This window comes from Poecilia reticulata, linkage group LG20 (assembly GCF_000633615.1).
Source record: "Poecilia reticulata strain Guanapo linkage group LG20, Guppy_female_1.0+MT, whole genome shotgun sequence".
NCBI lineage: Eukaryota > Metazoa > Chordata > Actinopteri > Cyprinodontiformes > Poeciliidae > Poecilia > Poecilia reticulata.
In genome coordinates, this window is record NC_024350.1 from 18,548,491 (window position 1) to 18,555,503 (window position 7,013).

Below are 7,013 nucleotides of genomic sequence, written 5' to 3' on the forward strand. Positions count from 1 at the left end.
TCCAATCAAACTCCCTCCATGTCGGACTATTAGTTAATTTGTGTCCAGAGCTAAATGTTTCTTCCCAATCCTCGTCTGCTATTATTATGTTAGCCTCCAATTCCCATTTCTCCTTAATTTCTTTRTTGTTTACATTAGATTCATATTGCAGGCCTTTGTATATTTTTGATATGAGACCTTTTTTAGAATCACCTTTTGCTATTGATAATAGAATCTCTTCCRTCTTTGTCATGTCTGCTGAAAGTTTCTGCCAGTCACTATGATTCTGGATATAATGTCTAATTTGTAAAAATCTATAAAAATCAGTTTTTTGTAGACTGTAGGTCATTTTTTATAACACCACCAATCAGAGGGCGACACCGGTCAGAACTTGTTTCATTCTTTAAATGAATCCACAGTTAGCTGTACCAATAGATTTAGACAGATAGTAAAAGTATTGTTACCTATTTAGTTTTTCTAAATTTAAATAAATTATTGTGCCAAGGACGTTATGTGTGAACTCTGGTCTGCCGACGAGCCTCAGTCTGGGTTCAGTTGAACTAAACTCTGGTGCAATTCAACTACATATGTGAACGCCAAGCAGACTGAAGAACGCTCCAAAAGCAGGAAGTGGGCTACAGTGCAAGGAATTCTGGGTAAATACAACCAAAACATACACACAAGCCCAGCGCTAGTGAGAGAAATGGCTCATAGTTTGTTGCTAAAGAGAAATCCTACAACCACTAAAATCTGACGCCACTGCATTTTTTTTTACATTTTGTGAAGAAGGAAGATGCGTTCAGTGTCTTCAGAGTTTTTGTGTCGTTTCCTTCAGTGGTCCTTGGTGCAGCGCCCCCACAGGCGAGGAGGGGAACAGGTTTCTCAAAAGTAAAATGTAACCAATGTTTCAATTCTGTTCTGATTCAAATTGAATCCACTGGACTAGGTGGGAAAACAGCCTTAGATGCTTATTCACATCCTCCAAACAAACCAAACTTTCAGCTAGAGTTTAATTAAAGCGAATCAAAGAGGGCTGGTGTTAATGCACCCTACATCTAGTCAGTTTTCTCTCTTTCTTTGCTCGTTTAACTGAGTGATCACAACACATTTTCTTTGCACAGATCCCAGAAATCAGGTCAGCCTCAGTAGAAATGGGACGAGGGCCGAGATCAAAGCTGGCACCCTTCTGCAGCTCTGCTCTTCCCCGACTTTTACATCACGAAGCGTCAGCCACCTGCTACCGTTTCAGGTGAAACAAAGCGACTGAATGAGGCTGAAGTGGGAGTTTCTCCTCGACACAGTTGGAGTTATCGCAGACGGAGCGTGCCTGCTAATTACATTCACAAGTCGGCTTCAGAAGCTTCAAAGGCCGCTCCTGCTCCTCCATAAACTTCAAATTGCCTATTGTGCTTTCAGCTCCACGATCCGACTGATTCGCTGTGACAATTTCCAGACTAGTGAGCGTTTGGTTGGTTTTCCTCCCTCTCAGACCCACCTTCCTTTTTCCTTCTTGTTATGTAAAGTGCGTGTCAAGTGTGAGTCTCATGTACGTCAAGTGGAAAGTGTTTGTGCACAACTCGTTCCCAAGACAACTTCAGGAGAGAGAAAAGTTGCTGTTACTTTTCATTCAGGGAAGTTTGTTTAAAGCGTTTTTCCCCTTTTTCAGAGGCGGTGAGTCATCTTCTCGTTTCTTTCAGTTGGAAACCGGGAAGGAAAAGTCATGTGGGAGGCGCCGTTTGAATCTCAGAGAAAAGATGTCAACGATTCAGCAATAATTCAGACCGACTGTAAAATAGATAATAGGAGCTGCAATTTCTTGATTCACTAATCTTTGAATGTGATTATTTTCTGTTTGAGGGAACAACTCAAGTTATTTCTGGGTGCTTAAATAAATCGCTTGCATCCAAGCATTTATCACTCAGAGTTGGATTTTTTTAGTGGTATTTCTCTAATCCAGAGGTTTAAAATTACACAAAGCATAAATTATACACAAGTCAAGCTTGTGTATAAAGTGTACTTGTGCATAAAGTACAAAAGTGATTTATGCACAAAAAGTACCGCCGTACTTTATGCACAAGCTTAATGTTATGCGTAAAACGTTTTCTTTTTAAATTCATGTTGAGTAAATAAAGATGAGAATATTTAAATTTAGACAGTGGGAAAGAAATGTGTTTGTCTTTTTATTAAGTGTAGGAAGATATCTGGCTTCAACTGTAAACAAAGTTTTCCAAATGATTTCTATGACAGAGTGTAACAGCCATCGCTGACAGCAAAAATTATACATGTATTTCCACCAAAAAATATCAGATTTTTTCTTGAAAAAAAAAACAAAAACTAGAACATTTCTGAGTTTGAAAAGTTGAAAATTTGCTAGGAAAAATTTCCAAACTCCAGAAATTTCTGAAAAGTCAAAACTTTTAGATTTTTACATTTCTGTGCTTTTTCTAAAAAGAATATCAAGTATTTTTTCACTGGATGTCGTTAGATCTCCGCCGGTTCTCTGCCGCTCTTCTCTTCCAAATGATGCCCGGCTTTATTAAATAGTCTCATTACATTCAGGTCCAAACCACGGCAGAAATGAAATGGCACAGAGGAATAAGGCCGTGTTTATAAACCGGGTCGAGCTTTTCTTTCACAGTCGCTGTGGATAATTTCCTGGCCCACTGGTTTCACATCATGACCTCTTGTTTGGTGACCTTATCATGTTTTCCCACAGTTTTATAGAAACAGGATCATTGCTGCTGCTGCTGCTGCTGCCTGGAAATTACATGACATGAACTCAGGCAACACACCATGCAAACGTTTTCACACTCTTTGACCCTTTTTCACATTTTGTCACGGTAAAATCTAATTTCAACACATTTCATTAGGATTTTATGTTATATCTGAACACAATCTAGTAAAAATGTTTTTGAAAAGTAACAGTAATTTTAATACTTTGAATAAATAGTGTAATATTTTAATAAAATCCACTTATTTAGCTTGTTTAATTTAATTCAAAATGAGTATTTCGGGCAGCAGTCAATCTTGCAACCAATCTGAAAATCCCTCTGACTGAAGACGTCATGATTTGCTAGCATCTCAAAATTAAGCCAACAGAAAGAGTATTTCACATCAACATGTCCTGGATGACACCATCAGTTGCTAGCTAGCGCTGCTAATCCAGCTCCTTTGCTTTTGCCGCTCCTCTTTAGGTCTCTGTCTGGCTGTATGGTTAGAAAGATGCTGGAGTAGAGGATACGAGTCTTTATGATGGATGGAAGAAATGCTTCAAACTTTCTCCTTCCCTCTTCTCCTCAACTCCTCTGGGATTTGAGGGTCAAAGTTCAGCTTTTGAGGTGATAATTAACTGTGTCCGGTCATAAATGTTACCACGGTAATGCATCATAATCACTGTCTAAATGTAGACTCTGCAAAAACACAAACTCTCGCCAAGTATTTTTGATGTAGCTTCTAGTTTCTAGACTTCAGTGATGGGTCTGAATGACTATCGGCCAATAGCCCTCACGCCGATAGTCACAAAGTGCTTTGAAAGACTGGTAATGACCCACATCAAAGSCACCATCGACGTCACTGTGGACCCTCACCAGTACGCCTACAGGMAGAACCGCTCCACAGAAGATGCCATTTCTTCTGTGGTCCACACTGCTCTCACCCACCTGGAGCAGAAGGACTCCTACGTCCGTCTGCTGTTTGTGGACTTCACATCGGCTTTCAATACAATAATCCCTCAGACCCTAATAAATAAACTTTCTTCACTTGGACTGAGCACTTCACTTTGCAACTGGGTCCTGRACTTCCTGACCAACAGGCCGCAGTCTGTGAAGATCCACAACATCTCCTCCTCCACCACAGTCCTCAGCACTGGCTCTCCACAGGGCTGTGTGCTGAGTCCCCTCCTGTTCACGCTGCTCACATATGACTGCTCTCCTCTMCATCCTGGCTGTCATATTGTGAAGTTTGCGGACGATASAGCAGTGGTTGGAAACATCACAAACGGTGATGAGTCCAGCTACAGACAGGAGGTGGAACACCTGGAGGGCTGGTGCAGAGAAAACAACCTCTGCATCAACGTCAAGAAGACGAAGGAGATGATTGTGGACTTCAGACGGAGCAGACACGCCCACCTCCCCCTGCTCGTCGGAGGATCTGCGGTGGAAGTTGTCTCCAGCTACAGGTACTTGGGTGTGCACCTGAGCAACAACCTCACCTGGAGCAACAACACTTCCGTTCTGGTCAGGAAGGCGAATCAGCGGCTCTACTTCCTCAGGCGGCTGAAGCGTGCAGGACTGGGGAGCTCAGTCCTCACCTCCTTCTACAGATGTGTGGTGGAGAGCGTGCTGTGCTCCAGCATCAACGTGTGGTACGGTAGCTGCTCTGCTGCAGACAGGAAAGCTCTGCAGAGAGTAGTGAAGGCTGCACAGAGGACTGTTGGAGTCAACCTCCCCACCACCACAGACATCTACACCTCCAGATGCAGGAAAAGGGCCTCCTGCATCAKGAAGGACCCCACTCACCCAGCACACTCACTTTTTGTCCCGCTACCCTCAGGCAGGAGGCTGCGGAGCATCAAATGCAGGACAACCAGACTGAGAAACAGCTTCATACCAGAAGCTGTGAGACTCTCAAACTCCTCTCAGTCTCTCTCACTGCACTGTCCCTAACAATAACTTGGTCACTTCAACCCCTAACCCCCCCAATGACACTGTATTTGCACTTTACACTCGGACACTTTAAAATGTTGCACTKCTAAATTTATCTTCCCATGCTGCTACATTATTCATACTTCATCCATTTTGTACATTCCTATTAATATACATTTCATTTTTCTACTTCTTGTTTTTATATATTTGTAAATATTTTTCCTATTTATAACAATTTGATCTTGTAGCTAGTTTTTATATTTTATACTTTATATTTGGATGTAACTGGGGCCGTGACTCTCAATTTCCTTCCACCTCATGTAACACGTGATGTGAATGACAATAAAGTCTCTTGAATCTTGAATCTCTTCAAAGAAGTTTTCGGCAAGATACAGGAGCTTATTTTAAATCAATAATTTCTTAAAACTGATGGAGAAACTACTGGTTCTACTGGCAGATTATTTCATGTATAACAAGACATTTTCCCCATGATAGAAGAGAAATAACCTGACAGTGGAATTAGAACTTTTTCCATCAATTTTAATAAGAAAGCTCTTGTATCTTGCTGAAAACTTACTTGAAAGTTAATTTTGTCCTATTTCAAGTATATGACATTTGCATTAGAAACTTTGGTAAGATTTTGTGTTTTTGCAGTGAACAAAGTGAGAGCAGAAATCTTTCCAGCTACACAAACTACCAAAAATTATGATTAAAAGTCAAATCAGAGCTAAAGTAACAGAGCTGCTCCACCATGTTGCTACTATGAGCTTGTGTTGTTTCAATGTTCAATGCAGCTGATAAAAAGTTAAGTCAACTAAATGCCTTATTTTGGTAAAATCAAACATTTTTCCTGTGGCTCTGATAAGACGTTCAGAGGTAAAAACATAAAAACAAAAAACTCTAGACTGATTTGTTTCCCTCTGGAGGCTCAGCTTTCCTGCTAAGCTAATAGAAAACGCATCTGTTAAATTTGTGTAACCAGTTAAACTCTGTGAGTGTCTCATCCGCGGGATCCGTTTCGTCCCGGCAGACCTGCCGCCATAATGACGACGCTTTGATTGCAAACATTTGTCTGGCACTTTCAGTGATTTATGGTGAGCAGGACAGCGTGTGGAGAATGACCTTGTCCTCTTTGTTTCACCGTTCCTTCTGGGAACATTCATGCTGTGTTCTTCTCAGGAGAGGCCAACAGGGCTTTTTTGTTACAACATGCATTTCCCACAGTTTGCATCAGCCTTAGAGCAAAGTGCTAACACAATGGAATATGTTGCTGAGTCTACTGAACACACTAACTAGCTTATTGTTCAAAGTGTTGCTGTTATCATCAGATTTATGGAAGATTAGAGATGAAAAGGCGACTTCCTTCTGCAAATTTAAGATGTATTTTAACACAATACCAAGCTGGAAAAACATCAGAAAATAATCTTAAAAACACAACATATCTAAACTCTTTCAACAGAAAGAGTTACTGATAAACATTTAAGATGGCTGCCTGGAAAATGCATTAATTCATTCAGGCTAATAGAAGGCCGACTTTGTAACTGTCTTTATGTGTCTCTGAAGGTTCAGGTCTGAGTCCGTTATTTCAGGCTGATCTCTAGTTTCCAGCTGAAATAACTCCAGATTGTTCCTCTTTAGGTTCCATGAAACAATCTTAATTTTTCATCAATATTAAGGAATTATTCACTAAAAACAAGCAGAACTTTTACATATCGCATATTTTGTTTTGTTTCCAAAACAAATATTTTATTACACTTTTAAATAAGACAAAACTTTTCAGCAAGATACAGGAACTTAATAATTCCTTAAAATAATTTTCTTTAAAAGAAAAAAAAAAAGGTACAAGATTTTCTGGAAGAATATTTAACTGAAAACATGTGGAAAAGTTTTGTTATGTGTAAAATAACAACCAGTGGAACTAGTACCTTTTTAAAATCAGTATTAAGGAATTATTTACTGTAAACAAGCTCCAAAGTGCACTAAGATATTTGTACTAGAAACTAAACCAAACATTCTTGGTAAGATTTTGTGTTTATGTTGGAAAGTAGAGATGGACTTTTTTGGCTTCAACTTCAATTTAAATCATATATTTTTCTTCACCTGAAGCAAAATGTTAACAATTTTAGAACCTAATGAAGACTAAATTATCCTAATTTGAAAGAGGGCGTCTACAGGGATACAGAAAACCAGCTTTATGTTTTGCATAATATGAAAAACGTTTGCACATGAAGAGCCAAAGTGAGTGAAAAGTGTCAGAATATCTGCTGCCTTTGACTTCACCTTGTGGCTGGAGTTTCTCCTCCGGCCTTCTCCTCCACCACCCACCTTAAAACGAAATCTTCCAATCAAATTCCCCTTTCAGTCGCCCCTCGATGAGGAGGAGATAGGAGT